Genomic DNA, 19,617 nt, shown 5'->3' with positions numbered 1-19,617 from the left:
TATTTTGTCAATAAATCTCCAGAACAATTCAAAACAATTTTATCAACTATCATACTTTTTTCTTAACACATTTTAAAATAAACATTATAACCTACATTTAGATCGAAATTCTCATTTTTTGTCACAACTGTTAATATGATGTTGTGATTTCCACTTCTTAGAATATTATCACAAGTCATACGGAAGAGCAAAAATACTGCTAAAACAGTTTTAGCTCTATATTCATTTGTAAATTCAGGCCAGGTAAAGGGTAACTGAATCAATATTTACTTTTCACTCTATCTGAAAATTATTTCAAAGTCATTACTCCCTAGACAAGTATGTAAAACTGTATTCTTTAATACATCTGAATACAGATATTTACCACATTTATTTATTTCAATTTTGCATTCAAAATTGAAATAAATTTGCATTTCAAATAACATGTACTCATATTGTCTCTCAGAATACGTCTTTTACATCATCTAAACAAACACATAGTAGACGTTAAACAAATATTTAATTCACTAGGATTACTGAGTGCCTACAACGTACGAGGACAAGATAAATCAGTTGTATCTATTAAGTACCAACACTGTGTCTGCTGCATGACCTGCTGTGAGACTGGATTGTCTTGGCCAAGTGTAGCAAAGCTGATAACAATGGTCTACAGAGCAATGTAAACACAGTGAGGGGTTTAATGTCACCATCTCAATAGTGAAAATACAGAATAGTCCTTAACGTCTAAATAGGGGAATGGGAGACATAATTGTCAAATACCATAAAATACTGAATATAAGAAAAACAAGAACTCAACAATTACAGATAGCTTCACCCTTTATTGGGAGGGACTCAATCAGTATGAGTTGAAGATGTTCAGTAAATGATATACAGAGGGTGCCAAAAAAATGTATACACATTTTAAGAAAGAAAAAAAACTGTATTAAAATTGTAATACTCAATATATACTGATAATAAAAGGTGAATACAAGTCACGTGTATACATTTTTTGGCACCCCCAGTATTAAACATACTTAAGGATCCACACTCCATACAAAACAAACAAACAAACAAACAACAACATAAAACATAGAAAACTTAAAACAAGTCAATACTATAATGAAATAAAAGTCATAGAGCTACCTTCCTGACTGTGCTTCCAAGAAAAGGAATACATAAATAAACAAAAACAAACCTAGATGGCTTCAGAGAGGAATTCTAAAAAATTCTAATGGAACATTCTGATCATATTTAAACTATTATATACTACATAAAAAGAAGGAAAGTTTCCAAATTCTTATTTAAACATAAGCTATATTGATGCCATCACCCAACAAAGAAAATACACAAAAGAGATACTACACATGAATGTTAAGTACTAATGTTAAGTCCTAAATTTAAAAATTAGCAAACAGAACTGAGCGCTACATAAAAAGATTAGCATATTATGACTAAGTGGTATTTATTCTAGGAATATAAGGATTCTGTACTATTTTAACAATTCTCAATTTAAATAGAGTAAAAGTAAAATGACACATGATCATCTCTACAGGTACTTAAAAGGTGTTTGATAAAATACTCTACCCATTCTTTTTAAAAACAACTTTATTGAGGTACAGCTTATATATCATAAAACTGACCTATTTTAAGTACACAATTCATTGATCTCTAGTAACTTTACCAGGTAGAGCATTAATGACCATAAATCAGTTTTAGAACATTCATATTCATTCTTAATGCAATTGCTTAATAAAAGAATTGATGAATATTTCCTTATATAACTTGTGAGAGAGAGACAGAGAGAGAGAGAGAGAAAGAGAGAAAGAGAGAGAGAGAGAGAGAGAGAGAGAGAGAGAGAGAGAGAATATATATGCTTTTATTTATTGCTAAATCATGAATGACTAGAAACGTTACCATTAAAGTCAGGACAAGATGTCACTACTACGATTACTATTCACTATTGTCCAGGAGGTACTAGCCAATGACATGGGGTAAGAAAAGCAAGAAAGAACTGAAATTGTACAGAAAAGACAGAATTATCATTATTTACAGATACTATTATTGTTTTCCTGGAAAATCCCAAAACACCAACAGAAAGTCTATTACAAATGTAAAAAGGTACAGGGTAGAAAATTAATACACTGAAATGATAGTCTTCACACACAAACATACATGCACACTAGCAACACAATACAACAGAAAAGATCTAATTTATTATAACAGAGTAAAACACCTAGATAATCTTAAGACATATGAAAAATTTATATGAAGAAAACTTTACAGTGCTACTAAACAACACAAAAGAAAAGTTAAAACAGTTGAAAAGATATTTCATCATTTTTAAAAAGAAGACAACATTGAAAAGGTGTCAATTCTCTCTAAGCTATACATACATAATTTAATAAACTCCCAATTTTAAAAAAGTACTTCTAGAATACATTTTTTCAAATTTGTTGAGGTTATCATACAAGTTGATTCTAAAGTTCACAGGGTAAAACAACAACACAAAAATAGCATGGTAGCTCTCAAAAAAGAAAAGCTCTAAGGGGAACCACCTCTCCAGGATGTTAAAAACACGTTATAAAGCATTGTGGTGAACAGATGGGAAAGGTCAATGGAAAAAATTACAAAGATGGGAAATAGGTCAAATATATATAAACACAGCAATCAAGTATGCAATAAAGGTGGCATTTCAAGTCAATAGGGAAAAGATGTGAGGTCAGTAAACAGTTTGAAAATCTAGATAGCCATCTGAAACAAACAAACAGAAGGATGACTACCTATTATACTTCACCTCAATAAATTCTAGATGAATCTAATGATTAATTGTAAAAAGTACAACCATAACAGAACTAGGACAACACATGGGATGTTTGTTTTTATGATCTATGAATGGCATAAAGCAAGACTGATAAATCTGACACATTAAAAACAAATTTATGGCATTTTTAAAACAAACAAAAACTCCACCAAAAACACAAATGACAATCAAGGAATGGAGGACAGGGTGGAAGTCCTATAGTTCATAAACCCAATAGGCTAATTTTTTATTCATATTAAAAGTTTGTACAGTCAATAATAATAATACTATAAACCAGTAAGTAAATAAATAAGCTATGAACAGATGGTTCACAGAAAAGGCTCTTAAGTTTATGAAAACAACGATCACCTCACTCAGAGCATGCAAATTACAACCACATGGGAAAACATTTTATCTACTAGACTAGAAAATATCAAAAAGTTTGATGAACATGTTGTAATGCTGAGGACGTGGTGATGTAAATGAAGGACATTTTAGCGAAATCTATCAAAATTACAAATGTACATATACTTCAACCTAGTAATGTTTCTCATCTACAGATAAACTCATACATGTATAAATGATTTTTTAACATAGTTTGAAATAGCAAAGATAGAAAGCAAGCTAAATATCAGTGGAGGTCTATATATTATTATGCTATTAGTAAAAATAATAAATAAAACAAAATTAAATAATATGAATATAATATTGCTAATATATCCTGTAATGGAATGTAATGGTAAGCATTATATTCTATAATAGAATGCTAACACTATACATCCATTAAAATGAATGAAGCAGCTTTATATGTGCTGATATGAAACAATCGCCAAGACACATTGTAATTTTTTTAAAGCCAGGTACAGAACAGTGTCTACAGTATTTGTATTTTTAAATGAATATTTACATAGTTGTTTAAGTATAAATAGATTATCTCTGGAAGGCTACAGAAGAAACTGGTAAAACTGTTCTTTCTGGGGAGGTCAAAAAGGAGATTGTCCCACTTTAGATCCTATTGTACCTTTACAAATTTGAATGAATTGCTTATTTGAATTTACATAAAGAAATGGATTACATGTGTGTGTGTATCTATAAATTTCTGTATATATGAAATATATGTATTTTAACAAATTTCTTTATATACGAGATATATGCATTTCAACAAGTTCCAGGCAGCATTCTTATTCTTTCTCTACATGGTGAATTTTGTTTCATTTGAAAAGAAAATTATGAGGCCAGAGCAAACTGTGAAGTCCCACATATTAAATTAAGGGAAATATTGAGGCAAGCTTCCTTTCATGAATGTATAGAACCTAAACAGACAAAAATTCCAGAAGTTTCTTACATTTCTTCTTCCTGAAACTTAACTAGACATGGCAATTTTCATATGCTATAAAGCTGGAAATTTGCCCAGCAAGCTTCTATGTGTTGTTTCCTTCAGGTTCAACTCAAAGAAAATTCCAGAGATTCCAGTTTACATTCAGAACTTTACCTTTCCTTGAGAATTGCTAGAACTATACTATCAAGCTGTACACTTCGATAACAATTTTAAGTAATAATAATGTTTTTATTAGTTTTAGTATCATTAATGCTTTTTAAACCAAAAATATAGGGCTGTTGTAGAAATACTGTTACATAAGTACAAGCCTTTTAAACAACAATAGGTCATAAAATTTACTTAATCATAGAAAACACCCCAATCTGAGAGCAGAAGACCAGTTCTAAATCTACAACCACCTGAGATATTTGAGAAAGTCACTCAATTTTCTAGGTCTCTGTTTTTGAACAGGTAAAATTAGAGTATAGCAACTGGATGAATTCTAACACTCTTTTCAGATCTAAGATTTCTGAATAAGTAAAAAGTATTCAGAATTCAAGTATTTTCTGTCAAAATTATTCAGACTCCAAGTGATGTTTTTCATCCTAACAATCAATAGCAGTAGTTAAAGATCATGAAAAGTTATAAAATATAAACCCACATATAAAAATTTGGGCACATCCATACTCATATAATGAATTTGTCATTTCATTGTACAATCTACATTCTATTATATAATCTGAATTTTGAAAGTGCTCTGTTTTCAAAGTTGGAGAGAAGGTAATAGTAGGAAAAAGAAGTTATAAAATAGCTTACAAATTAAGCTAATATTCAGTTCTGAGCAACATTTACTAATAGCACCATTATTAACAATTTGCTAGAAAACAATGTTAAAATAATGTTTAATTAGTGTATGAGTCTGATATTTTCATTACTACTTACAACACAGATTTTATTTGCTCTCCTCCACAAGCTCCAGATTTGAGGGGACACTTTTGCCCTTTTCTTTGCCTGTACTTTCCTCCCTGGCAGTCTAACGTGTACCCAGAAGCAGGAGCTTTACTAGGGCTGCTCAGAGCTTCTGAAGAGATGGGGTTAGTCCTGCCTGCTGAGAGGAAAAAGGAGGCACACGTGGTAAAACCTTAATTTTCCCTTCATTTTAAATTGTTATCCAATCTCTTCTATTTAAATCATTGTTTTTACTTGTGCTATTCTGTACATGGTTTTTTCAGGAATCCTTTTATTGAAAGGCTGTACATTATAAGGTTGTAAGGTAAGAACAGTGGGGATCTGTTATGCCAGAGACTACCTTGCCAGCCAAATGAACAGACCTCCAGGTCCACGGAGTTAGTGAGAATTTACCTATGCAATGTGCCCCCACTATCTTGGGTGTGTGTTCCAGTTTCTACCTGAAAAGGGAAGACATTGTATTACAAAAGCTACACATAGCTTAGACTCTTTCAATGCCTACTTAAACAAAAACAGTTGCCTAGTTAAGCATTGTTCAAATAAACACAAAATTGAAAAACAGATAAAAGTTTTCCTTTCTTATTTGTTTAGGTTAATCACCCAGAGGGTGAATTATTGATGCATTCGTCAACATATATAAGTACATGGTTTCTGCAAAAATGAAAAACACATATTCCTAATTTCAAGGAGGTTATCATTTGAAAGGTGAAATGAGGCAAGCCCAGAATGAACCATAAGATGAGATGTTCGAATGGTGCTTTAAACAAACAAACAAAAAACAAACAGTATAAATAAAGAGCTAAAATCCAGTTGGGTAAAGAACGTCACCATTTAGCACTCCACTGTGCCAGACACTACACCTGAAGCTTTGCCTCCTTTAAACCACTGCAAGGAGCAGTACCGTGTTTCCCCGAAAATAAGACCAGGTCTTATATTAAGGTTTGCTCCAAAAGACGCATTAGGGCTTATGTTCAGGGGATGTCATCCTGAAAAATCACGCTGGGGCTTATTTTCCAGTTAGCTCTTATTTTCGGGGGAACACAGTATTACAACCAATCTAAAGACGAAGAAACCAGGCTCAGAAAGCTTATGTGACTCGCCCAGAGTCACAGAGATCAGTGATTATACTCACAACTAACTTGGATATACTGTAAGGCCTGAGTGAGTTCCCCACATGAGACCACTCTTTCTCCATCGAATAACAGCCGGGAAGACCAAGATTGTTTCCTGCAGCGAGATTACTAGGAAGATGTAGCAATTAAATCTTCACTGCATTTTTATTTGTTCAAATGCAATCAAAATAAAGTCAACATGTTCTGTGCATAGACCCAGAGGGTAAGAATGTTATATAGATTATATTCAAAAAAGGAAGTATTTAAAACAATATGTCAGCTGATGAGCTAAATGCTGGATGTGGCTATAAGAAGCTTGGTAAGTAGAAACCTTGGCTTGGATTGGTAATTATGCTGACGTACGTAAGCACTCTGTTTCACTGAAGAGTTTAGAATGTGTTTTTAAATACAAGACTTACTCTTCCCTACTTGTCTCTGAGTATCATTTAATTCTCAATTAACTTAATTATTGGAAGAGAGAAAGACGTTGCAAAAAAAATGGGCACGTTTGCCTCCCTATGCTTTACTTAGGCTAATGCAGAAATCATCTTGTTATCTTCTGGCATCCACTAACCCACCAAGGGAAAGATGCCCAGAAGGGCAAAGGAAGTCAGTCTGTATTAAGATGCTTTGACTTTGATAAACCAGAGTGGATAATTCAATTACAAGAATGAAAAAAAAAAAATGACACACAAATTTGTTCAAAAAGTTTTCTGTTACCTGTAAGCAAAGAAATAAAACAAGATATAAGATATAAAATATAAAAAATAAGCAGATGAAGAGGAAGAAAGAAATCTAGGACTTAGTTGTAATTAAAGACAACTGTAAGAGAGCAATCAGTTCACCAGGCACACACAGGTGTGAGTGACCCGCCCTTGGCCTTTGAAAGGGCAGATCCATCCCAAGACAGAGCCCAGGCAGCAGCTCTTCCATAAACAGAAGTGTTCACCAATCGGCTTCTCAGCTATTTTCCTAAATAAAATGTTTGCCTAGTATTTCTCAACATTGTTGGTACATTGGAATCACTTGGAAAGTTTTTACAAATCCTGAAGCGTGGGGGCCCATAGCCAGAAATTTTAGGGTGTAACTTGGGCATCACAATTCCTTGGATGTTCAGTTGATTCCCTATAATTCTAGGGGAAACATAGGTGAGTACAACATCCAAGCTCTCAGCTTTCCCTACAAAAACTCACCAACAGGTGAGGTTCTCCTAGGGGCAGGGAGTGGGCCCCAGGAGGAGTCTGATTGGGACACCAAGTTGGTACTTCACTAGGCATCCTAATTTGAGAAAGGAAATATGCACCCATCCAGAGCTAACTGTTGCCCGATTAGAATCTTCCTCTAAATTTCTCCTCAACTATTTTTTGTTGCAATCAGAGCAACAAAACTATAATCTGGAATGGAGTCCAACATATTATGAATTGGTTGCGATCACAGAAAATTAGGCTTTTTCCTTACTGAATCCTCAGCATAACCTAGCGAGGCAGGTGCTGTTGTAACACCCATTGACATGCTGGCACTAAGGCCCCAAAATGTTAGGTACGTTGCCTGAGGACACAGAGCTACTGTCACTGCAGAAGCAGCTCAGAATGGTCCTATCCTGTTTGACCAAGTGCTGAGCTGTTTTTCAGGGACAGCAGACCACAGGTCATGCAGCCAAAGCATGCACAGAGAGGGGAACTTTAGCCTCCAGCTGGGCCTGGAACCAAAGGACCAGGACATAACCAGTTCCTAAACAGCGGAACCTTTTCAGAAGCAAAGCGTCCATTGTCCAGGAAGATCCGGTATTGACGCCTCTTTCCCATAAATGGCCAAGTTCCAAGGTCCTCCAGTTAAAACTTGCCACACCAGTGCTCCTGCATACCTGTTCTCCCTAGCCGCTTAACGACCCATGGCCTGGTGCAGGAAACGAGACGGATGTGAGGCACCATCACGTCCCCCATCTTCTCGGTCGGGGCCTTCTCAGTCAATAAGCCTTCCCTAACTCCAAACCCTGCTGTTCTGAGTTTTGACCTTTTCAAGCATCGTGCATGTGGACTTTAGTTCGGTAACACTACTAAGTGGCAGAAGCATGAACTTAAACCATCAGATAGGACACCAGAGCCCTGCTCTGAATCATTATTGATTCACAGCACTGTAACACAGAGAACGTCAGCTGTTCTTATGGGTCTCTTATAAAACATATATATATATGTATATGTAATCTAGGGATCCATTTCAGATGACTGGTCAGGAGGCATTACATGACCCCAGAGCTCTGGACTAAAAGTAAAGGACCTTTGACCAGATCCCTAGTATTTTCTCCAGAAAGAAGAGCATGTGTCATTGACGCCTTGTTTCTTCCAACCACCCTACGTTGGACACTCTCCGTCTTTGCTGCAAACCCGCCCTGGGGCCTAGACCAGCCCTAGGGAGTGGGGTACACCGCAGCTCTGTGCAAACACAGCCAGGCAGGAAATCAGAACCCCAGAACCATGTCCTCCCATGTCTGCTTCTTAATTGAAGCTGTTCAGCCAGAAATATAACAATAAGTTTTGCCACGGCCAAACCAAGCTCAGCAAATCCCTAAAATAAAGTAGCCAAATGAATAAAAATAAGCAGGGGAAGGTAGAAAAACAGTCAATGGAATCTCCTGTGCAGTCAGCACCATTGGAGGCATGATGTTGTTTTTGTATAAAAAAGGAAAGTGGTGCCTCCGGAGGAAACGGACAAGGCCTGGCTCTCCAGCAACAACATCCTGAGTGACCAGCCCCCACAGCCACGGAGCAGAAGCACTGACAGACCAGGACAGCTGGGAACCTCATCTGCAACGTCTTGTCTTCCACTCAGAAGAAAAGGCCTAATCTTGGAAGTCAAAATCATGCCCAGTTTCAGCGAGACCAAATCATATTTTTTTTAAGTAGAACTATAAACATGTTATCATGGAAGCTTAATTTTAGAATATTACCATTAATCAAGACATCTCAATAATAATAATTGGGTAAAATGGGTGCCCTCCACATATAAATCCAACCCCCTGACCCACCAACCAGAACACGGACCTGCTGTCTTCCCAATACTGAGGAGACATGCTCTGTGCTGGCCATCTCTACCCTCTTGTTGGTCCCTCCTGGGACCACGGTTCAGAGATTCTACTCAGGCAGAAGAATGGTGTGGGGTCGCTTGCCCTCTCTGGACAACCCATATCCACCTAGGTAGGCAGGGCTCCCTCTGAAAGAAGATCAGTTATATGTTTCTATTCCTCCTGAACTTCCTCTCTCGGCTCCTCAGTGTCCCGGATTTGGACTGTCTCTTACTTCAACTCCTCTCTTGGCACAGACACCACCCAGCCCCATGACACGCACCTGGGAGGGAATTCCGGGACACCTGCGCATTTGGAAATGCCCTGGAAGAGAGAATGCTGCTTCAGGCAGTGAAACAGAGCCCAGGGGTGGACTCAACCTTGACTCTGGAAATAAAACCACCCAACACTTCAGCGCTAAACAGGCAGGAATAATAAGCTGATCCTAAAGATTTTGAGTCAGTCAAAATCTCAGGGTACGTCTCTAAGAGATCAACAACAACAACAAAAATCATGTCAAACAGTAGAGACCTGTTAAATAATTCCTCAGTATGAATCATGAGGTCTTCCCTGTCCACCTACTTAAAACTTCAACATATCCATCTTAACTTCCTTATTCTGTTCAAAGTTTTCTTTTTTCTTAGCACTTAGATATCTTCTAACATAGCCCAGGATTTCTTCATATATTATTGTTCATTTTCTCTCTCCCACTCCTAGACTGTAAGTTCTATGAAGATTGGGATCTTTGCATGGTTCACTGGTATACAGCAAGAGCTTAATAAATATCTGTGGAACGAATTTAGTAGGAAAGCAAGTTTTTCGGTCACACTGCTTGAGTAGATATCCTGGTTCTACTATCTAGCTGTGTGCACTTGGAAATAATTAATTTTTCTACACCTCACTTTCTTCACCTGAATATGAGAATAATAATAGTACTGGCTGCACTGAATGATCGAAGGGTTAAGTGAAATGATACAGATAAAGTGCTTAGAGCAACCTCTGGCACAGAGGGAAGCATTCGAAGAATAGTCTCTATCATTATGTTAGCTAATGCTGGGTCCTGAGTATTGACAGCAAGAAATCGGGCCTGAGTGGGGAAGGAGCTTCAAATCTCACTGACGAGCACATGGAGCACACCACACAGACAAACGCCTCATGATACCAACAGATCTTAAATGAAAGAATTAGATATAAATAATATTGTATTATGAGTGAAAAAAATAAGTTGGTTTGAAGGTTGCCCTACCCAAGGCTGAAGGAGGAAATAGATAGGACATCATACGAGTATAGGTGGCTTTCATTGAACAAATCCGTTTATTGAAATGCTGACAGCAAAAAATATTTTCTTTAGCATACCTCTCCTGTCCAAAGAGTTGCAAAAAAAGAAAAAGTAATAAAATTTTAAGACAAGTACAGACGTGGGAGAAAAAAAAAAATCCTTGTCCTAAAGTACAATAATTTTACTTAAAAGCCCCCTCAAAGGCTCACTCAGAGGTTTTTTACTCTTAAACACAATTCTAAGAAATGCTATTACTGACTGTTCCAACTCCATAACATTTTAGAAAATACAAATAAATAAGGAAAAGGGAGGTAGCCATAACAAAGCACACTCTTAACAAAAAATAGTAAATAGTGAAATGCCTGGCAGCTGTTGCTAAACAGGGGCCTTTCACACAAGCTGCCCCTTAGAAGCAGCACTGAACTGCCTGTCTGCACTGTGTTCCTATCCCATCTAAGTCAGCCCTTATTAAGGAGTTCCTGGAGTTGTATTTCAACCAAAAAACTGAGACTTTCTCCATCCAATTGGAAGCTGTGCAACTATATTCCCATTAGCATCTTCACTCAGAGCAGCTCCACTCTCACCAATCAGAACAGTGCTTTCTGGACCAAACCGTGAGGATTTGGAGTCCTCATTTGTGTGAGGACAGACCAAGCACAGACCAGGGGTGGGAACTTCCCTCTATATAAGTCAGCTCCCTTCTGGATCAGGGAGCGCAATTTTCCTTTTTCCTGAAGACTGAAGACCGTCTCCCTAGCTGGAGCTGAAACACCAGAAACACCAAAGACATCATATGGGAGCAGAGCTGTCTAGCCAGAGAGGGGCCTGGCCCCAGGGCCACCTCACAACTGTGCTGTCTCACAATTGAGCTATTTGCACTGAATCAAGTTTCCTTCTTCACTGTACCCCAAATCAGGGATTCCTGTTGGCATTGAACTGGCACTAATAGCTATCAGCTGACAAACGCAATGTCAGGGCCCATCTAAATATAGTTGCAGCACAAAAATAATACAATGCTGAACAATCTAGTAATAGTTAACATATTTGAGGATTACATTGTGTTTAAAAGGTTCTGTTCAAAAGAACGGGGAAATGTGTAACTAACTTTTTTAGTTTTCTTGTAAAATTACTCAAAAGAAAAACATTTTGCCGTTGTAGTTTCTCTGTAATGACCCATTCCCTGGCAATTCTGTTTAGCTAAGGTTTTGCTACACAATGAATCATTTCCCATTTGCTCGAAGAGAATTTTGGCTCTCAGATATAATAAAAACATCCCATCGATAGCAATCATCTCTAAAATGGGAAATAGTAATTCTAAGGGGGAAATACTAATTTTCTTATAAAACATGAATTCTTTAAGTAGCATTATTTGCAATAGCCAAAAGGTGGAAACAACCCAAAAATCTATGGACAGATGAATGGATAACCAGAATGTGATATATACACACAATGAAATATTATTCAGCCTTAAAAAGGAAGGAAATTCTGACATATGCCACAACATGGCTGAACCTTGAGGACATTATGCTCAGTGAAATAAGCCAGACATAAAAAGACAAATACTGTATGATTCCACTTAAATGAAGTACCAAGCTCATAGAGACAGAAAGCAGAATGGTGGTTTTCAGGAGCTGGGGGGAGGCAGAACAGAGTTATTGTTTAATCAGTACAGAGTTTCAGTTCTGCAAGATGAATGATGGTGATAGTTGTACAACAGTATGAACGTGCCTAATGCCACTGAACTATTACATGTAAACATGGTTAAGGTGGTAAATTTTACGTTACAGGTTATTTTATCAAAATCAAAAACAGGAATGTTTTTACACAATGGAATACTATTCTTCCATAAGAAAAGATGAAATAGTACCATTTTAGACAACATGGATGGATCTTGGGATGATAATGCTAAGAGATATAAGTCAGACAGAAAAAGTTGAGAACCATGTAATTTCACTGATACATGGTATATAAAACTGAAAACAAGAAAAGAACAAGACAAACAAATGAAGAAACAAAAACTCATCGACACAGACAACAGCTTAGTGGATCCCAGAGGGTAAGGAGGGAGGGGAGTGGTAGATGAGGGTAAACAGGATCAAATATAAAGTGATGGAAGGAGAACTGACTCTGGGTGGTGAACACACAATGTGATATATAGATGATGTAATACAGAATTGTACACCTGAAATCTATGTAAATTTACTAACAACTGTCACCCCAATAAACTTTACTTTTTTTTAAAGAGGAACTTTTTAAAAAATGGTCACAAAATAGAAACACTATGTAAAATTTACTTAAATTTTAAAATTTAAAATTTCCTTAATAACAGAAGTACTTAAAATTTCCCAGAATAACAGAAATTACTAACCCTCCAGGCTGGAAGCCTGAGTGAAGGGGAGAGCTTTGGGGAATCACACAAGAACAAAAAGTATCTACACCACAAACGTTACTATGTAGCTCTATGACCATTAAATTAGCACTCCCCTTACCTACCAGTTCTCTCTAGCTCCATCCATGGATTAGTAGATAGATTGATCGGATCCATGGATTAGTAGATAGATTGATCGATGGATAGATATGCCTTCCTCATCACAGCACCAAGTATATGTGCTTGATACAATTGCACGTCATCATAAATGTTGGGAGGAAGTGAGATGATGATTACAAAATAATTAGCAGTGTCTGGAACTCAACAAATGACAGTTGAGTAAAGAAATATAATTAGGACATGGCTGCTGCTCTAACAATCTCACAGAGCAGAAAGGAAGACAGACAGAGCCCAGTAGTTAAATTCTAAAGAGCAACAGGGGTCCCCTGGTGTGCAGAGGTGCCCAATGGAGACACAGCTTGGGGCTCTGATGGGAACAGGCTCCTGGAAGAGCCAACTAAGTGTGGCTGGTCAGGGGGTTGAGTGGAGGGCAGGAGACCCCGGATTCTCTGGGGTGTAAGAAGGAGGACAGAGTCTAAAACTTTCCCTGTGAGGCTACAGTGCTCACAGGCCCTTCACTAAAGCACATGACGAAGTATTTAAAATGTCACAGATGTACTGAGAACAGCTTGTGAGGGAGCAGAGATAGGGGCACAAAGACCAGTGCGCAGGCCACTGCGATATCCAGGCAAGATACAATCTGGGTAGACCTGAGTAGTTAAGGTGGAAGTGATGAGAAGTGGTCAGATTCAGGTTATAGTTTTTGAAAGCAGAGCTACCTGAATATGCTGACTGCATGTGAGTTTGAGAAAAAAAGAGTACTCAACTTCAACTGTGGGCTTCAGGAAGTGAAAGAGAGGAGTTGTCATGCTTAGAGTCAGAAGCCTGAAAGCCAAGATTGTGGGGAAGACAGAGAGTTCCTTTTGGAGATGTTAATATTAAGGTGCCTATTCGTTATACAGGTAAAGATACCAGGTAGGTACGTGCACAAGTCTGGAGCTCCAGGGACGAGTCCAGGCTGCAGACAGAAACAGTGGGAGTTATCAGAGTATAAATGGCACTAAAGACATAAGTATGTCAGATAACCAAGGGATTCAGTGAAAGTGGAAAAGAGGGGAAACTGATAATACAGAGGAGGAAAAAGACAGTTGATAGAGTTATGTTCTTAAGAAGGTGGGAGGGCATGCAATCCTAATAGCAGAGGTATTAACCCCTCAGAGGAAGACAATTCTCTAGCAGAGGAGGTGAGGGAGCAGATCTGAGCACAGACGCAGACAACTGAGTAGATGGGGTGGTGGATACACAGGGAACTACCCTTGTGATTGCCTTCAAGCCCAAAGGGCTGAGTGAGGGACGGAGAACAAGATGTTAAGGTTTAAGAAGGGACAAAGTATGATGTAGCTTATAGGAAAGTGCACTAAAAAAATGTACAGTGACTGGTGGTACTACACACCCATTTGAAGTCTGTGGTCATGAATGAAAGTGAGACCACAGGGATGGCTGCGGTATATACAGATGCCTGATAGAAATGTGTATAATTCACTGTGTTAATCGGTTGTGTTCAATCTCAGTACCTTTGCCTATCAAAAAGCTCAATTTGTAGATTAAAAATATATATATATATATATATATATATATATATATATATGTTGGCTTAGATTCTGCAGCTCTGCTCCCAGAGCACATATCTAACTGGGGAGAGCCAAGCAACGTGAGCGCGTGCAAGCCTGTTCAGCCGTAAGTCATAGACGCTGGAGGGAGACTCCAAGGGCTGTGTGGTACCTCCCCAAGCCCTTCCCATCCCAGGAAAATCCATCCACATGTTCACTCACTCAATCATTTACCGGAAGTCTTCTATGAGCCAGATATGCCATGACAGATACTGTATATACTGATATGAATTTAAGACTCAGTTACTCAAGAGTCCAACAGGAGAGGCAGAGAAGTAAACAAAAGAAAACATACACTGAATTGGATCTAGATTTATCAGCATGGTTAAATATCAATTCATTCTGAAACTTTGAGAAAGGCACCAGAGGCATTAACCTGTAAGCTGAGGCTCGGGACAGGTGGCTGGGAGGTTGCCAGGGGCAAAGTGGGTAATTTACTCCAGGCTGACAGGCGCAGCCTAGATGAAGAATGCAGGGGCGGGGTAGCTCTTTGAATAACCGCCACTGCTACTGGCCTTATGGCTAAGGCACATGGGATGGACATTCAGCAGGGATCCATGAAACCCGTTGTTAAAAGGGAGCAGCCACAAAAATCCAGAGGAGAAATGAGGAGCGCCTGAAGTAAGGCGAACATATCTGACACGGAGGAATGGACATGACCACCACCACCATCAGCAGCACCACCATCATCAGGAGGGAATGGACAGGGGAGACATTTATGAGGTAGAATTGGCAGAGCTTAGTGATCAGTTAAATATAGAAAGTGAGGAAAAAGAAAGAGCTGGCAGCATCTTGGGGTTTCTGGCTTGGGTGAATGCTGGAAGCTCAAAAGGAACACAGGAAAAGCAACAGGTTTGTGGGTAACGGTGGGAGAGGAGGGTCAGAGTGAGTTTAGTTTCTGACACACTGATTTAAGATATCCGAGGAGCAACCAAGCAGAGTGAGCTGTTGGCCATTGGACTGTGGGTTTAGAGCCCCTGAGAAAAGTCTTAGCTAAAATTAAGGTTTGGAAGACATCAGCATATAAATGAGTGGCCATACATGAAGTAACCATAGAAATATGTGAAAAATGAGGAAAGAAAATGAGTAAGAAAAAAAAAAAAACTTCCAGCAGCTGGTACCATAAAGCTGCTGCCTTTTTTTTTTTTTTTTTTTTTTTTCCCATTACAACTTCTGGAAATCCAAATGCTTGGCTCCATGGCCCAAGGGCCATGGTAAGTCCTGGAATTCAGAATTCCTGAACCAAAATCCAATGTTACTTCCACTATAGCACTATGCCTCCCCATGTTTATTACACAATTCAATGACAATGATGGTATTATACTGACACCCTGACCATGTGTGAGTAATATGATGACAGCATTTAATGGCTACATTATCACTCACTTTTTAGGAACCAATCACAATGCATGTTTTAGAAATGAGTGTCCTTTCAGCTACACTTAGGGTCACTATCAATTCCTAAAAAAAAAAAAAAAAAAAAGAAAGAAAGAAAAATATTATAGGCTAAACTACCAAGGCAATTGAGAAGTTTGACTCCTTCCAAAAATACTTCCTTGGGCAATTTTTTTTCTTAGCCCAAAAATATGAAACAAAGAGTGAACTGTCTACAAAGTGCCTGGTTTTCCAATTTTTAAAGTTCACATTTAGCTAGGGCAGCACTGATAAGAAAGGCATTCTTGTGATGGTGACCGAATATAGTATATTCCATTGTAGGGATATGAATTTTAAAGCTAGAAATTGTTTATTTATTTCAGATGATTTCTGCATCCTTTTTTACAGATCTACTTGGACACTTCTTGCTGAACTAAAAAGTAATAAGAGTGCTGATAATAAAATAGAAACTGTTTCACATCATCACTGACTAGAAACTATAAGAGAAATGCACTTTATCTAAATTATTTAAGAAAATATATTTAACTGGCACATTATTTTCAAACATCATTTCTAGAAGATTTAAATGTGAATGAAATGTTTATTTTCTTGAGACTTCTCTTTTTCTTTTCATTTTGATCATACAATTTATTCATCTAGGGATTATGAATAACAAATAATTGATGCTCGTTTTTTTGTTGTTTTTTTTTAAGCAAGAGCTTTCATCACAAGCTCTGAAAGAGCTAGTGTTTATGGAGTATATTCAGAAGTCTCTTTAGGCCTCTTGCACTATGCTTTAAACTTGAAAACACACTGGTTTTTATCTTTTTTGTCACTAACTGCTTTGCAAACAATTTGAAGTCCAAAAATCTTAGAAATTTTTTCCCCCTGACGTTCAAACTGCTTGTTAGTCCCATGCTAAAGTGGACACAAAAATAACGCAAAATTATCCATGTTTGAGCAATGAGAATTCTCTAGGTCTTCAAACTGATTCAGTGGGCAGTAATTGCCACCATGCATGCATTCGTATATACATACCATACATATAGCACCGGCTCATCAACGATTCCTAATTAGCAAATGTGGACCCGCTGGTACTACATGGCTACAAACACTACTGTGTGTGTCCTGGGGACACCCATTGTTTTCTATGAATTAGCAATCTCATAAAAGTTTAATGGGAGTGTTATCCCCACTTGCAAATGAAGAAACTGAGACACGAGAGGTAAAATAATTGGCCTATACACCCCAGCTAAAAAGTGGGAAAGTTGTGACTGTACTTAATGCCACTGAAATATACATAAAGTAAAATTTACCATTTCAATGTAAAATTTACGTTAAATTTTTTAAATGCCTCAGGTACATTAAAATGGTAAATTTTACTTTATGTACATTTCACCACAATAAAAAAAATCATTAAAAAAATAAATAGGTAGATCCAAAGTCAACTCTTTACACCAAAATTAATTCCAGATAGATTAAAAATTTAACAGTACAATGAAACAATACAATTACTAGAAAAAGAAGTTGAAAAGCAGTGGAGGTAAATTTAGGATTGAAACCCAAGTAATCCAGCTTCAGAGTCCATGCTACATGCTAATGGTCTTCCACAAATTGCTATTTTATAGGTAAAAACCACCCAAAGTGCTATTTGACAGACACCCCTCACCATCATCAAATTAGATTTCGTAGTAACTCAATAGCACTTCATGGCTCACTGGAAAGTATGCATTGCCCTGGGCATGTTGGCTGCAGAACGTATGAGGGGCAAACCCCAGGACAAAGCTGGAAGTCACCTAGAAAGCCTCAAAATTGCAAGGAGTTGTTCCTTGTAGAGACAGTCAATTCTCAATAAGCATTCCAAAGGAGGCTGCATGCCAAGTGCACTTGAGAACCCACTTTTGGAGCCTGTAGTTGAGGGGAAAATGTTTGCTATGGAAAGGATGCAGAAAATAATCACACTTGTGTTTTAAGAAACCACATGCATATAGCAGAGAACAAACAAAATTATAGTTTCCCAAAATACCTCAGAGTTGAAAGCTTGCAAAAAGCCTCAAATCTTTACTGCAGATCTAAAATAGAGTTCAGAGAGAGAAAGGAGGGGGACAGATCCCAATGTTGAGGTTTCCCAGTGGCCTTCAGACGGAAAGATTCCCAGCTCTCAGGAGCACATTTCTTCCTAGAGGCAGAACAAGAGTGAGTGGAGGAAACTGCAGAAAACCAGAGAAAACCAGATCTGCCCAAAGCCTGCAGTTCCAGAAGGAAGATTTCCTAAATGCCTCACGTAAATGACCACCCACCTTGTTTATTTTACCATTTTTCATATATTAAATGAATTAGTACTTTCTTACTGTTGTTCCGAGTATCAGTTTAACTGCATTTTCAAAAGTTAGGGAAATCAAAATGCCCCCTCCTCAAGCATTCAAAGCCTCATGTTGAGTATAATTTCCACTGAACGAACAATGCAGTTCTCTCCCCGTCCCAATTTCTTAATGCATACAAAAACTTGGCAGAGAACTATTGAAAGAGAAACTACTGACCGCTGGGTGGAGGTCTCGTCAAATGGGGGACTGCAGAGACATAGCAAATTTACTTCCAATGCTTATCCAACAGGTCACAGCAAAATATACCTATCTTTAGATTCAGATAACCCTGATTTATGAAAGCATTAAGTCCAACCTTAGGAAATCTAAATAATCAATTTCATTCTTTGATCAGTTTGTTGAGGAAGTAGTAATAATAGGAATAACCTTCAATAATTTTGGACCATGGCCATTTTTATAACATAATCAACTGTCACTGGCGGGAAGAGAACAATAGTCTTGCTCCATCCATCTGCTTTTCACTCACCAATTATGCTCCAGGGACCCATATCCTAGATAAGCGCTGAGACTTTCCATATGGCCATTATCATCAATTTTCAATAAGCATTCATTGAGTGAGTGGCAAGAATATTGTTGAGAGAGAGGAAATCAGTTGCCCTGTGGCTCCAGGAACAAGGTCCATGAACATTATAATTATCATCCGCACAAGTGCTAAGAAATCGCTGTTTTTTTCCCTCGTCCAGGATTCTCCCGTAGCCCCACTTTCCTTCCCTACTTTCACACCACCATCTCCACTTACTCCGATCCTGTCCATTCTTTAAAGACTTGCTTGATTACCACCCACTAGGGGACACCTTTATTCCATCCAGCTTTAGGGCATGTCTGCCTTTCCTAACTCCTCTTGCAAGGTGGGCCAGGTGTAGGGCTCCTACACAAAGGGTCCTTACAATGTGGTTAGTATCTGTGCAAGGTAATGGGCATGAGGACCAGTTTACTCTTAGGAAGTGACATGGGATACAAATTCCAGCCTGTGCTACTGGCTCTTACTTCATATTCCTGCTCCCAGTTCCCAGACTTTTCTGTCACATAGTATTCTACCACACCTCCTCTTCCTCTCCATTCCCATGGACCAGAGGCACCCAGACTGTCCCCCAGCTCGACCAACACAACCCTCCAGGGCTTCACTGAGCATCCATGTGGGAAGCGCGGTGAGGACAGAATCACGGCCAAGTTACTATGCAGCCCCAGTCAACAGCCCCTGGACAACTTCAGCTAGCTGCTCCTGATCATTTTCAAACCTTTC

At 38.1% G+C, this 19,617-nt stretch overlaps 1 protein-coding gene across 4 annotated transcripts in view; it reads right to left on the bottom strand.

The window, feature by feature from the left end:
* LRCH1 (leucine rich repeats and calponin homology domain containing 1) overlaps nucleotides 1–19,617 on the bottom strand; it is a 198,208-nt gene that overhangs the window by 98,836 nt on the left and 79,755 nt on the right. The window lies entirely within an intron of this gene.

The sequence above is a fragment of the Rhinolophus hipposideros genome (genome assembly GCF_964194185.1).
Source record: "Rhinolophus hipposideros genome assembly, chromosome: 4".
Taxonomy (NCBI): Eukaryota; Metazoa; Chordata; class Mammalia; order Chiroptera; family Rhinolophidae; genus Rhinolophus; species Rhinolophus hipposideros.
The sequence above is the reverse complement of the archived record's forward strand: the minus strand, read 5'-3'. Positions and strand labels throughout refer to the sequence as shown.